The following is a 15,464-nucleotide window of genomic DNA, read 5'->3' as shown; positions in this document are numbered from 1 at the left end:
ACGGGTTGTTGCACACTTTCGTCTTCTCTGACTAGTGCTGAGGCTATTGCCCGACATCCCACTGTGAGGTATAATTTGAGTTCTTCACTTTCCCATGGTCGGGTAAGAATGGGTGGTTGCCCCAAGAATTTTTGAAATCTCGGAAGGCTTTTTTGCACTCCGTTGTCCTATTCAAACCTCTTTTCCTTCCTTTATATACCTTTTTGAGGTGTCTTTTGTGAGATGATTCAGAGATCCCTCCTCCTGCGAATCCTCCATTTATCATATGAACATGTCTCTCAGTGGTGTGAGGTGGATGTTCAATTCGTCTGACCTCTTCGGTGTGAGGTGGACCTTCAACTCGTCCGACCTCTTCGGGGTGAGGTGGACCTTTAACTCGTCCGACCTCTTCAGCGTGAGGTGGGCCTTCAACTTGTTCGACCTCTTTGGTGTGAGGTGGAACTTTAACTCGTCCGACCTTTTTGGCGTGCGGTGGGAGGTGGACGTTCAACTCGTTCGTCCTCTTCGGTGGGAGGTGGACATTCAACTTATCCGACCTCTTTGATATGAGGGGGACCCTCAACTCGTCCGACCTCTTTGGTGTGAGAGGGACCTTCAACTCGTCTGACCTTTTTGGTGTGAGGTGGACCTTCTTCGTTTTCTAGGTTCATTTGCTTTATTAGCTAAGTACCGATCTAATCGCCCTTCTCTTGCCAGTTTCTCTATGACATTCTTTAGGTCAAAACACTCGTTAGTAGGATGTCCGTAGATTCGGTGATACTCGCAGTATTCTGTCTGACTTCCCTCTCTTTTGGTTTTGATTGGGCAAGGTGGTGGGATCTTCTCAGTGTTGCATATTTCTCGGTAGACATCCACAAGAGACACCCTAAGGGGGGTGGGTGTAATTGTGGTATTTTCTAGGCTTCTCACCAGGTTGATCTTCTTTTTTCTTGGTCTCTTTATCCTTGTCCCTTGGTGGGTTAGGAGAATCTGGTTTTTAAGCTGTCTCCCAATCGGGAGTTCTTCTCCACATTGATATATTTTTCCGCCCTTTCTTGAACCTCGATTAGAGATGTTGGGTACTTCTTGGATATTAGGTGGCTAAAAGGTCATTCTCTTAGGCCATTGATGAGTCCCATGATGGCCGCTTCTGTTGGAAGACTTTGTATGTCAAGGCATGCTTTGTTGAATCTTTCAATGAAGCTGCGAAGGCTTTCCCGATCTCCATGTTTAATTCCCTTCAAGCTTGGAGCGTGTTTGGCTTTATCCTTCTAGATGGAGAACATGGCGAGGAACGTTTTAGCAAGGTCGTCAAAACTTGTGATGGATCTTGGAGGCAAACTGTCGAACCACTTTATTGCTGTCTTCGTTCGGGTAGTAGGTAAGGCTTTGCATCGAATGGCGTCCGAGATGTCAGTGAGATACATTCTGCTTCTGAATTTGTTGAGGTGATGGCTTGGATCCGATGTGCCGTCGTACGGGATCATATCGGAAGCTTTGAAGTCCTTTGGACTTTAGTTTTCATGATCTCTTTGGTGAATGGGTCTTGATCTTTGTGGGGGCTATCTTCATGACTGGATCGAGCGGTCTTGGTTTTGAGATCGGCTTCGAGCTTTAAGAGCTTATCCTCTAGTTCTCGGCGTCGCCTGGTTTCTCTTGGAAGGTCCCTCTTGGCTTCCCGCTGATGCTCGGCCTCTTTTTCGAGTTGCTGGAGACGGTTTTGTAGAGCTTGTAGGGCTTCCATGATTTCTGTATTTGGGGGTTGCTTATTGATGAGCGGATAATTTATACGCTTTTTGGCATTGTTTTTAGGTAGTTTTTAGTAGGATCTAGCTACTTTTAGGGATGTTTTCATTAGTTTTTATGCTAAATTCACATTTCTGGACTTTACTATGAGTTTGTGTATTTTTCTGTGATTTCAGGTATTTTTTGGCTGAAATTGAGGGACCTGAGTAAAAATCTGATTCAGGCTGAAAAAGGAATGCTGATGCTGTTGGGTTCTGACCTCCCTGCACTCGAAATGGATTTTCTGGAGCTACAAAACTCCAAATGGCGCGCTATCAATGGCGTTGTAAAGTAGACATCCAGAGCTTTCCAGAAATATATAATAGTCCATACTTTATTCGAGATTAGACGATGCAAACTGGCGTTCAACACCAGTTCCATGCTGCATTCTGGAGTCAAACGCCAGAAACACGTCACAAACCAGAGTTAAACGTCAAAAACACATTACAACTTGGCGTTTAACTCCAAGAGAAGCCTCTGCATGTGTAAAGCTCAAGCTCAGCCCAAGCACACACCAAAGTGGGCCCCGGAAGTGGATTTCTGCATTTAGACTTATTTATGTAAACCCTAGTAACTAGTTTAGTATAAATAGAACTTTTTACTATTGTATTTTCATCTGGGATTTTACATCTTTGATCACATTTGGGGGCTGGCCATTCGGCCATGCCTGGACCACCATCACTTATATATTTTCAACGGTGGAGTTTCTACACACCATAGATTAAGTGCGTGGAGCTCTGCTGTACCTCGAGTTTTAATGCAATTACTACTATTTTCTATTCAATTCAGCTTTTTCTTGTTCTAAGATATTTGTTGCACTTCAACCTGATGGATGTGATGATCCGTGACACTCATCATCATTCTCACCTATGAACACGTGACTAATAACCACTTCCATTCTACCTTAGAACGAGCGAGTATTTCTTGGATTACTTAATCAGAATCCTCATGGTATAAGCTAGAACCCTTTGGCGGCCATTCCTAAGAATCCGGAAAGTCTAAACCTTGTATGTGGTATTCCGAGTAGGATTCAGGGATTGAATAAATGTGACGAGCTTCTAACTCGCGATTGTTGGGCGTGATGACAAACGCAAAAAAATCAATGGATTCTATTCCAACATGATCGAGAACCAACAGATGATTAGCCGTGCTGTGACAAGAGCATTTGTACTATTTTCACTGAAAGGATGAGATGTAGCCATTGACAACGGTGATGCCCTACATACAGCTTGCCATGGAAAGTAGTACGAAGTATTGAAAGTAAGAAAGCAGTATGTTGCAGAGATTCAACAGGGATAAAGCATCTCCATACACTTATATGAAATTCTCACCAATGATTTACATAAGTATTTCTATCTTTATTTTATGCTTTATTTATTATTATTTTCGAAACCTTTATAACCATTTGAATCCGCCTAACTGAGATTTACAAGATGACCATAGCTTGCTTCATACCAACAATCTCCGTGGGATTGACCCTTACTCACGTAAGGTATTACTTGGATGACCCAATGCACTTGCTGGTTAGTTGTGCGGAGTTGTGACAAAGTGTGATTCACGTTTGAGAGCACTACCAATTTTTTGGCGCCATTGTTGATGATCACAATTTCGTGCACCAAGTTTTTGGCATCGTTGCCGGGGATTGTTCGAGTTTGGATAACTGACGGTTCATCTTGTTGCTCAGATTAGGTAATTTTCTTTTTGTTTTATTTTCAAAAAATTTTTCAAAAATCTTTCAAAAAAATTTTTACTTCTATTTTCGAAAAATTATTCTAAATTTTTAAGAATGAATTCTAGTGTTTCATGAATCATGTTGAAGCTTGGCTGGCTGAAAAGCCATATCTAACTCAATTGGATTGAGGCTTCCCCTTATCAGTATATGAAGTTGGATGAAGTATCAGTTGTTGTATGTCTGATTTATATGCTAAAGCTTGGCTAGCCATTGGCCATGTCTAGTGTTTTGGATAGAAGCTTTCATAAAAGGCTTGGCTGGCTATTAAACCATGTCTAATTCATGGACCGGAGCTTTAGACTAACATTGCAAAGATTTCTGGAATTCTTATTAAAAATTTTTAATTTCTTATTTTATTTTTCCTATATATTTTCGAAAAAAATAATAAAAATACAAAAAAAAATTAGAAAATCATAAAAATAAAAAATATTTTGTGTTTCTTGTTTGAGTCTAGTGTCAAATTTTAAGTTTGGTGTCAATTGCATGTCTTTAAAATTTATGCATTTTTTTCGAAAACTCATGCATGTGTTCTTCATGATCTTCAAGTTGTTCTTGGTAAGTCTTCTTGTTTGATCTTTGTATTTTCTTGTTTTGTGTCTTTTCTTGTTTTTCATATGCATTTTTGCATTCATAGTGTCTAAACATGAAAAATTTATAAGTTTGGTGTCTTGCATATTTTCTTTTCTTGAAAATTTTTTAAAAATAAGTCTTGATGTTCATCTTGACATTCAAAGTGTTCTTGGTGTCCATCTTGACATTCATAGTGTTCTTGCATGCATTATGTGTTTGATTCATAATTTTCATGTTGTGAGTCATTTTTTGTGTTTTTCTCTCTCATCATTAAAAATTCAAAAATAAAAAAATATCTTTTCCTTATTTTGCTCATAATTTTTGAAAATTTGAGTTGACTTAGTCAAAAATTTTTAAACTTAGCTATTTCTAATAAGTCAAGTCAAATTTTCAATTTTAAAAATCCTATATTTTCAAAATCTTTTTCAAAACTCAAATCTTTTTCATTTTTTATTATTATTTTCGAAATTTTTAAAATTTATTTTCAAAATCTTTTCTTATCTTTATTTCATAATTTTCAAAAACTTTACTAACAATTAATGTGATTGATTCAAAAATTTGAAGTTTGTTACTTTCTTGTTAAGAAAGGTTCAATCTTTAAATTCTAGAAACATATCTTTTAGTTTCTTATTAGTCAAGTAATCAATTTTAATTTTAAAAATCAAATCTTTTTTCCAAAATATCTTTTTCAATCATATCTTTTTCAAAATCAATTTCAAAATCTTTTCTAACTTATTATCTTTTTAAAATTGATTTTCAAATCTTTTTTAACTAACTAATTAACTTTTTGTTTATTTCTTATATTTTTCAAAACCACCTAACTATTTTATCTCTCTAATTTTCGAAAATTTCCTCCATCTTTTTCAAAATTCTTTTAATTAACTAATTGTTTCAAATTTTAATTTTAATTTTATTTCTTCTCTCAATTTTTAAAAATCACTAATTGTTTTTCAAAAACAATTTTCGAATTTCTCCCTCTCTCATCTTCTATTTATTTATTTAATTACTAACACTCTTCTCTTCATCTTAAAATTCGAACCCTCTCTTTCTCTCTGAGTTCGAATTTTCATCTTTTCCTTCTTCTATGTTTTTCTTCTTCTACTAACATAAAAGAATCTCTCTACTGTGGTAAAGAGGATCCCTATTATTATTTTCTGTTTCCTTCTTTTTCATATGAGCAGGAGCAAGGACAATAATATTCTTGTTGAAGTAGATGCTGAACCTGAAAGGACTCTGAAGAGGAAACTAAGAGAAGCTAAATTACAACAATCCAGAGACAACCTTACAGAAATTTTCAAAAAGGAAGAGGAGATGGCAGCCGAAAATAATAATGCAAGGAGGATGCTTGGTGATTATACTACACCTACTTCCAAGTTTGATGGAAGAAGCATCTCAATCTCTGCCATTGGAGCAAACAATTTTGAGCTGAAGCCTCAACTAGTTGCTCTAATGTAACAAAACTGCAAGTTTCATGGACTTCCATAAGAAGATCCATATCAATTTTTAACTGAGTTCTTGCAGATCTGTGAGACTGTTAAGACTAATGGAGTAGATCCTGAAATCTACAGGCTCATGCTTTTCCCTTTTACTATAAGAGACAGAGCTAGAACATGGTTGGACTCACAACCTAAAGATAACCTGGACTCTTGGGATAAGCTGGTCACGGCCTTCTTGGCTAGGTTCTTTCCTCCTCAAAAGCTGAGCAAGCTTAGAGTGGATGTTCAGACCTTCAAACAAAAAGATGGTGAATCCCTCTATGAAGCTTGGGAAAGATACAAGAAAATGACCAAAAGGTGTCCTTCTGACATGCTTTCAGAGTGGACCATTTTGGATATATTCTATTATGGTCTATCTGAGTTCTCTAAGATGTCATTGGACCATTCTGCATATGGATCCATTCACCTAAAGAAAATGCCTGCAGAAGCTCAAGAACTCATTGACATGGTTGCAAATAACCAATTCATGTACACTTCTGAGAGGAATTCTGTGAGTAATGGGATGCCTCAGAGGAAGGGAGTTCTTGAAATTGATGTTCTGAATGCCATATTGGCTCAGAACAAAATGTTGACTCAGCAAGTCAACATGATTTCTCAAAGTCTGAATGGATGGCAAAATGCATCCAACAGTACTAAAGAGGTATCTTCTGAAGAAGAAGCTTATGATCCTGAGAACCCTGCAATGGCAGAGGTGAATTACATGGGTGAACCCTATGGGAACACCTATAATTCTTCATGGAGAAATCATCCAAACTTCTCATGAAAGGATCAACAAAAGCCCCAACAAGGCTTTAATAATGGTGGAAGAAATAGGCTCAGCAATAACAAGCCTTTTCCATCATCTTCTCAGCAACAGACAGAGCATTCTGAGCAGAGTTCTTCTAGCTTAGCAAACATAGTCTCTGATCTGTCTAGGGCCACTTTATGTTTCATGAGTGAAACAAGGTCATCCATCAGAAATTTGGAGGCACAAGTAGGCCAGCTGAGTAAGAAAATCACTGAAACTCCTCCTAGTACTCTTCCAAGCAATACTGAAGAGAATCCAAAAAGAGAGTGCAAGGCTATTGACATAATCAAAATGGCTGAACCTAGAGAGGAAGGGGAGGACGTGAATCCTAATGAGGAAGACCTCATGGGACGTCTCCCAGACAAGAAGGAGTTCCCTATTGAGGACCTAAAGGAATCTGAGGATCATATAGAGACCATAGAGATTCCATTAAACCTCCTTCTACCATTCATGAGCTCTGAGAACTATTCTTCCTTTGAAGAGGATGAAGATATAACCGGAGAGCAAGTTGCTCAATATCTAGGGGCTATCATGAAGCTGAATGCCAAGTTGTTTGGTAATGAGACTTGGGAAGATGCACCTCCCTTGCTCATTAGTGAACTAGATACATGGGTTCAGCAAACTTTACCTCAAAAGAAACAAGATCCTAGTAAATTCTTGATATCCTGTACCATAGGCACCATGACCTTTGGGAAGGCTCTATGTGACCTGGGGTCAGGCATTAATCTTATGCCACTCTCTGTAATGGAGAAGTTGGGGATCTTTGAGGTACAGGCTGCCACATTCTCATTAGAGATGGCAGACAAGCCATTAAGACAAGCTTATGGAATGGTAGAGGACGTGTTAGTGAAGGTTAAAGGCCTTTACATCCCTGCTGATTTCATAATCTTAGACACTAGGAAGGATAAGGATGAATCCATTATCCTTGGAAGACCCTTCCTAGCCACAGCAGGAGCTGTGATTGATGTTGACAGAGGAGAGCTAATCCTTCAATTGAATGGAGACTATCTTGTGTTTAAGGCCCAAGGGTATCCCTCTATAAACAAGAAAAAGAGGCACGATAAGCTTCTCTCAATACAAAGTCAAACAAAGCCCCCACAATCAAACTCTATGTTTGGTGTTGGGAGGCCACAACCAAACTCTAAGTTTGGTGTTAAACCCTTACAACCAAACTCTAAGTTTGGTGTTGGGAGGTCCTAACAATGCTCTGAACATATGTGAAGCTCCAAGAGAGCTCACTGTCAAGCTATTGACATTAAAGAAGCGCTTATTGGGAAGCAACCCAATTTTTATTTATCCATATTTTTATTGTTTTTTATGTTTTATTAGGTTCATGATCATGTGGAGTCACAAAACAATTACTAAAATTAAAAACAGAACCAAAAACAGCAGAAGAAACAGCACACCCTGGAGGAAGAGCTTACTGGTGTTTAAATGCCTGTAAGGAGCATCTGGCTGGCGTTTGGTGGACGAAATTGCAATCACACTTTTGCAATCTGCATAACTAACCAGCAAGTGCATTGGGTCGTCCAAGTAATACCTTACGTGAGTAAGGGTCGAATCCCACGGAGATTGTTGGCTTGAAGCAAGCTATGGTTATTTTATTAATCTTAGTTAGGATACCAATTATAGTTATCAATTGACTTGCAAATAAACAAGAGAGCATGGATTAAATAATACTTATTATGCAGTAATGGAGAATATGTTGGAGTTTTGGAGATGCTTTGTCTTCTTAATTCCTGCAACATAATGCTTTCTCACTCTCAAACATGCAAGGCTCCTTCCATGGCAAGCTGTATGTAGGGCATCACCGTTGTCAATGGCTACTTCCCATCCTCTCAGTGAAAATAGTCCAAATGCTCTGTCACAGCACGGCTAATCATCTGTCGGTTCTCGATCATGTCGAAATAGGATCCATTGATCCTTTTGCGTCTGTCACTACGCCCAACACTCGCGAGTTTGAAGCTCGTCACAGTCATCCAATCCTTGAATCATACTCGGAATACCACAGACAAGGTTTAGACTTTCCGGATTCTCAAGGATGCTGCCAATGGATTCTAGCTTATACCTTGAAGATTCTGATTAAGGAATCTAAGAGATACTCATTCAATCTAATGTAGAATGGAGGTGTTTGTCAGGCACACGTTCATGGGTTGAGAATGGTGATGAGTGTCACAGATCATCACATCCATCACAGTTAAGTACGAATCAGCATCTTAGATAGAAACAAGCGTGTTTGAATGGAAAATAGAAATCATTGCATTAATTCATCGAGACGTTGCAGAGCTCCTCACCCCCCAAAATGGAGTTTAGAGACTCATGCCGTCAAAGAGTACAAAGTTCAGATCTAAAAATGTCATGAGATAACAAATAAGTCTCTAAAAGTTGTTTAAATACTAAACTAGTAACCTAGGTTTACAGAAAATGAGTAAACTAAGATGGATAGTGCAGAAATCTACTTCTGGGACCCACTTGGTGTGTGCTGGGGCTGAGACTTAAGCTTCTCACATGCCTGGGCTATTTTTGGAGTTAAACGTCAGGTTGTAACCTATTTCTGGTGTTTAACTCCAACTTGCAACATGGAACTGGCATTAAACGCCAGTTTACATCATTTATCTTTGCGCAAAGTATAAACTATTATATATTGCTGGAAAGCCCTGGATGTCTACTTTCCAACCCAATTAAGAGCGCGCCAATTGGATTTCTGTAGCTCCAAAAAATCTATTCCAAGTGCAGGGAAGTCAGAATCCAACAGCATCAGCAGTCCTTTTTCAGCCTGAATCAGATTTTTGCTCAACTCCCTCAATTTCAGCCAGAAAATTCCTGAAATTACAGAAAAATACACAAACTCATAGTAAAGTCCAGAAATATGAATTTTGCCTAAAAACTAATAAAAATATACTAAAAATTAGCTAGAACCTACTAAAAACTTCCTAAAAATAATGCCAAAAAGCGTATAAATTATCTGCTCATCACTACACCAAACTTAAATTGTTGCTTGTCCCCAAGCAATAGAAAATCAAATAGGATAAAAAAGAATAGAATATACTATAAATTTCAAAATATAAATGAAGCTTAGTTCTAATTAGATGAGCGGGACTAGTAGCTTTTTGCTTCTGAACAGTTTTGGCATCTCACTTTATCCTTTGAAGTTTAGAATGATTGGCATCTATAGGAACTCAGAATTCAGATAGTGTTATTGATTCTCCAAGTTTAGTATGTTGATTCTTGAACACAGCTACTTTATGAGTCTTGGCCGTGGCCCTAAGCACTTTATTTTCCAGTATTACCACCGGATACATAAATGCCACAGACACATAACTGGGTGAACCTTTTTAGATTGTGACTTAGCTTTGCTAAAGTCCCCAATTAGAGGTGTCCAGAGTTCTTAAGCACACTCTTTTGCTTTGGATCATGACTTTAACCACTCAGTCTCAAGCTTTTCACTTGGACCTGCATGCCACAAGCACATGGTTAGGGACAGCTTGATTTAGCCGCTTAGGCTTGTATTTATTTCCTTGTGCCCTCCTATCCATTGATGCTCAAAGCCTTGGATCCTTTTTACCCTTTCCTTTTGGTTTTAAGGGCTATTGGCTTTTTCTGCTTGCTTTTTATTTTTCTTTTATTTTTTTCTTTTGTTTTTTTGTTTTTTGTTTTTTTTTTGTTTTTTTTTCGCAAGCTTTTTATTCACTGCTTTTTCTTGCTTCAAGAATCAATTTAATGATTTTTCAGATTATCAATAACATTTCTCTTTGTTCATCATTCTTTCAAGAGCCAACAATTTTAACATTCATAAAAAACAAGATAAAAAATATGCACTGTTCAAGCATATATTTAGAAAAAAGAAGTATTGCCACCACATCAATATAATTAAACTAATTTCAAGGATGAATTTGAAACTCATGTACTTCTTGTTCTTTTGTATTAGAAACATTTTTCTTTTAAGAGAGGTGAAGGATTCATGGAATTATTCATAGCCTTAAGACATAGTTACTAAATACTAATGATTATGTAGTAAAGACTCAAAAGATAGACAAAGATATAGCAAATAAAACCGAAAAACAGAGAGATAAGAACAAGGAAGTTAAGGAATGAATCCACCTTAGTGAGGGTGGCGCCTTTTTCTTGAAGGACCAATGGTGTTCTTGAGCTCCTCTATGTTTTTGAGCTCTTCTATGTCTCTTCCTTGCCTCTGTTGCTTGATCTCTAGTGATTTTGGTGCTCCTATCCTTAGTTGCTCCCAATAATCGTGTGGAGGAAAATGTATCCCCTGAGGTATCTCAGGGATTTCTTGATGAGGGAATTCCTCATGCTCTTGTTGAGGTCCATGAGTGGGCTCTCTTGATGTGCAGTCAAGTACTTTACTACTGAGCTATGGACCCTTAAGATGAATCTCTCCATCTCCCATGACTCAGAGGTGGAAGCAATTGCCTTCCCTTTCCTCTTTCTTGAGGTTTCTCTGGCCTTAGGTGCCATCAATGGTTATGGAAAAATAAAAAACCTATGCTTTTACCACACCAAACTTAGAATATTGCTCGCCCTCGAGCAAAAGAAGAAAGAAAGGAGTAGAAGGAGAAGTGAAGGAGATGGAGGTGTGTGAATGGGTGGGTTTGGGAAGGGAATGATTTGAATTTGAATGGTGAGGTAGGTGGGGATCCTGTGGTGTCCACAGATCCTGAGGTGTCAAGAATTTCTCATCCATGCACCATTTAGGCGTGTAGAACGCCCTTTTAGTGCAATCCTAGCGTTTAACACCAGATTGCTGCTAGTTTCTGGCGTTAAACGCCCAAATGTAGCTTGTTTCTAGTGTTAAACGCCAGCTTGGTGGTTGTTTCTGGCGTTAAACGCCAGACAGCTCTTCCTCGAGGGTGTGCTTTTTCTTCTGCTATTTTTTATTCTGTTTTTAATTTTTGCAATTGTTTTGTGACTCCACATGATCATAAACCTAATAAAAACATAAGAGAACAATAGAAATATAGATAAATGAAAATTGGGTTGCCTCCCAATAAGCGCTTCTTTATTGTCTTTAGCTGGACTATTACTGAACTTTTAATCAAGTCTCAGTTTTGAGCATTCTTGCTCAAAATTGCTTTCAAGATAATGTTTGACTCTTTGTCCATTAACAATGAACTTTTTGTTAGAATCATTATCCTGAAGCTCTACGTATCCATATGGTGACACACTTGTAATCACATATGGACCTCTCCACCGGGATTTTAATTTCCTGGGGAATAATTTGAGCCTAGAATTAAATATTAGAACTTTCTGCCCTGGCTCAAAGACTCTGGATGACATTTTCTTATCATGCCATCTTTTTGCTTTCTCTTTGTAAATTTTTGCATTTTTGAAAGCATTGAGTCTAAATTCCTCTAGCTCATTTAACTGGAGCAATCGTTTTTCTCCAGCTAACTTGGCATCAAGGTTTAGGAATCTGGTTGCCCAGTAGGCCTTATGTTCCAGTTCCACTGGCAAGTGACAGGCTTTTCCAAACACAAGCTGGTATGGAGAAGTTCCTATAGGAGTCTTGAATGTTGTTCTGTATACCCACAGAGCATCATCCAAGCTTCTTGCCCAATCCCTTCTACGGTTAATCACAGTCCATTCCAGGATTCTTTTAAGTTCTCTATTAGAGACTTCAGCTTGTCCATTTGTCTGTGGATGATATGGAGTAGCTACCCTGTGGCTAACTCCATATCGATCCAATGCAGAGTAAAGCTTTTTATTGCAGAAATGAGTGCCCCCATCACTGATTAGTACTCTAGGGATGCCAAATCTGCTGAAGATGTGTTTCTGGAGGAATTTCAGCACTGTCTTAGTATCATTAGTGGGTGTTGCAATAGCTTCCACCTATTTGGATACATAATCCACTGCCACCAGAATATAAGTGTTTGAGTATGATGGTGGGAAAGGTCCCACGAAGTCAATACCCCATACATCAAATAACTCAATCTCCAAGATCCCTTGTTGAGGCATGGCATAACTGTGAGGCAGATTGCCAGATTTTTGGCAACTGTCACAATTAAGTACAAACACTCGGGAGTCTTTATAGAGAGTAGGCCAGTAGAAGCCACATTGGAGGACTCTTGTGGCTGTTCGCTCACTTCCAAAATGTCCTCCATACTGTGATCCATGGCAGTGCCAGAGGATCTTCTGTGCTTCTTCTTTAGGCACACATTTACAGATTACTCCATCTGCACATCTCTTGAAGAAATATGGTTCATCCCAAAGATAGTACTTTGAATCCGTGATCAATTTCTTTGATTGCTGCCTACTGTACTCTTTGGGTATGAATCTCACTGCCTTGTAGTTTGCAATGTCTGTGAACCCTGGCACTTCCTGGATGGCAAAGAGGTGCTCATCTGAAAAGTTTTCAGAGATCTCAGTAAGAGGGAGGGACGCCCCTTCTACTGGTTCTATTCGGGACAGGTGATCTACTACTTGGTTCTCTGTCCCTTTTCTGTCTCTTATTTCTATATCAAACTCCTGCAGAAGCAACACCCATCTGATGAGTCTGGGTTTTGAATCCTGCTTTGTGAGTAGATATTTAAGAGCAACATGGTCAGTGTACACAATCACTTTTGATCCTACTAAATAAGATCTGAACTTGTCAATGGCGTAAACCACTGCAAGTAACTCTTTTTCTGTGGTTGTGTAGTTCTTCTGTGTGTCATTTAAAACACGACTGGCATAGTAAATGACGTGCAGAAGCTTGTCATGACTTTGTCCCAAACCTGCACCAATGGCATGGTCACTGGCATCACACATCAGTTCAAATGGTAGTGTCCAGTCTGGTGCAGAGATGACTGGTGCTGTGACCAGCTTAGCTTTCAGAGTCTCAAACGCCTACAGACACTCCTTATCAATGATACATGGCGTGTCAGCAGCTAGCAGATTACTCAGAGGTTTAACAATTTTTAAAAAATCTTTTATAAACCTCCTATAGAATCCTGCATGCCCCAGAAAGCTTCTAATTGCCTTAACATTGGTAGGTGGTGGTAATTTTTCAATTACCTCTACCTTAGCTTGATCCACCTCTATTCCCTTGTTCGAAAATTTGTGCCCAAGGGCAATTCTTTCAGTCACCATAAAGTGACATTTTCCCCAGTTTAAAACCAGGTTAGTCTCTTAGCACCTCTTTAGAAAAAGTGCTAGATAGTCAAGACAGGAGCTGAATGAGTCTCCAAATACTGAAAAGTCATCCATGAAGACTTCCAGAAATTTTTCCACCATATCAGAGAAAATAGAGAGCATGCACCTTTGAAAGGTTGCAGGTGCATTGCACAGGCCAAATGGCATCCTTCTGTATGCAAATACGCCGGATGGACATGTGAATGTTGTTTTCTCTTGATCTTGGGGATCTACTATAATTTGATTATAACCTGAATATCCATCCAGGAAGTAGTAGTATTCATGACCTGCTAGTTTTTCTAGCATTTGGTCTATGAATGGTAAAGGAAAATGATCCTTTTTGGTAGCTGTATTGAGCCTTCTGTAATCAATACACATACGCCACCCTATAACTGTTCTTGTAGGAACTAGTTCATTTTTTTCATTATGAACCACTGTCATACCACCCTTCTTACGGACAACTTGGACAGGGCTTACCCAGGGGCTATCAGAAATAGAATAAATAATCCCAGCCTCTAGTAATTTAGTGACCTCCTTTTGTACCACCTCCTTCATGGCTGGATTCAGCCGCCTCTGTGGTTGAACCACTGGCTTAGTGTCACCCTCCAATAGGATCTTGTGCATGCATCTGGCTGGGCTAATGCCCTTAAGATCACTGATGGACCACCCAAGAGCTGTCTTGTGTGTTCTTAGCACTTGAATTAGTGCTTCCTCTTCCTGTGGCTCTAAGGTAGAGCTTATGATTACAGGAAAGGTATCACCTTCTCCCAGAAATGCATATTTCAGGGATGGTGGTAATGGTTTGAGCTCGGGTTTGGGAGGTTTCTCCTCTTCCTGAGGGATTTTCAGAGGCTTTATTATTCTCTCTGGTTCCTCCAGATCAGGCTGAGCATCTTTAAAGATATCCTCTAGCTCTGATTCGAGACTCTCAGTCATATTGACCTCTTTTACCAGAGAGTCAATAATATCAATGCTCATGCAGTCATTTTGGGTGTTTGGATGCTGCAGAGCTTTGACAACATTCAACTTAAACTCGTCCTCATTGACTCTCAGGGTCACTTCCCTTTTTTGGACGTCAATGAGGGTTCATCCAGTTGCTAGGAAAGGTCTTCCTAGAATGAGAGTTGCACTCTTGTGCTCCTCCATTTCCAGCACCACAAAGTCAGTGGGAAAGGCAAATGGCCCAACCTTGACAATCATGTCTTCAATCACGTCTGATGGGTATTTAATGGAGCCATCAGCAAGTTGGAGACATATTCGGGTTCGTTTGACTTCTTCAGTCAAACCAAGCTTTCTGATAGTAGATGCAGGTATTAGGTTGATACTTGCCCCAAGATCACATAAAGCTTGCTTGGTACAAGTACCCTCTAATGTGCATGGTATCGTAAAGCTTCCGGGATCTCTAAGCTTCTCGGGTAAGCTTTTCAGAATGACTGCACTGCATTCTTCAGTGAGGTAAACTTTTTCAGTTTCCCTCCAATCCTTCTTATGACTTAAGATCTCTTTCATGAACTTAACATAAGAGGGTATTTGCTCAAGTGCCTCTGCAAACGGAATCTTTATTTCAAGAGTCCTGAGATAATCTGCAAAGTGGGCAAATTGCTTATCCTGTTCCGCTTGACGGAGTTTTTGAGGATAAGGCATTTTGGCTTTGTATTCCTCAACCTTAGTTGCTGTAGGTTTATTGCCTACAGATGTGGGTTGAGAAGCCTTTCTAGAGGGGCTGCTATCAGCACTTTTATGTGTCTGATCTCCCACTGGCGTTTGAATGCCAGGGGTAGAAGCTGGAGTGGCGTTAGACGCAAACTCTTTACCTGTTTCTAGCGTCTGAACGCCAGAACTGTGCTTCCTTTGGGCGTTCAACGCCAATTCCTTGCCTGTTTCTGGCGTTGAACGCCAGGACTGAGCATGGGTTGGGCGTTCAACGTCATCTTTCCGCCTCTTTTCTGGCATTTGAGCGCCATAATTATTCCTCTCTGGGCTCTGA

The 15,464-nt window shown here is 39.3% G+C and overlaps 1 non-coding gene across 1 annotated transcript; it reads right to left on the bottom strand.

The window, feature by feature from the left end:
• Window positions 1-5,770: 5,770 nt before the first annotated feature.
• On the bottom strand, window positions 5,771-5,878 carry LOC112799186 (small nucleolar RNA R71). Its single transcript, XR_003200763.1, has one exon. It is a non-coding gene; the product is annotated as a small nucleolar RNA R71 (small nucleolar RNA).
• Window positions 5,879-15,464: the final 9,586 nt, after the last annotated feature.

Source organism: Arachis hypogaea, chromosome 4, assembly GCF_003086295.3.
Source record: "Arachis hypogaea cultivar Tifrunner chromosome 4, arahy.Tifrunner.gnm2.J5K5, whole genome shotgun sequence".
Lineage (NCBI taxonomy): Eukaryota > Viridiplantae > Streptophyta > Magnoliopsida > Fabales > Fabaceae > Arachis > Arachis hypogaea.
Note: the sequence above shows the minus strand (reverse complement) of the source record. Positions and strands in the feature narration are given on the sequence as shown.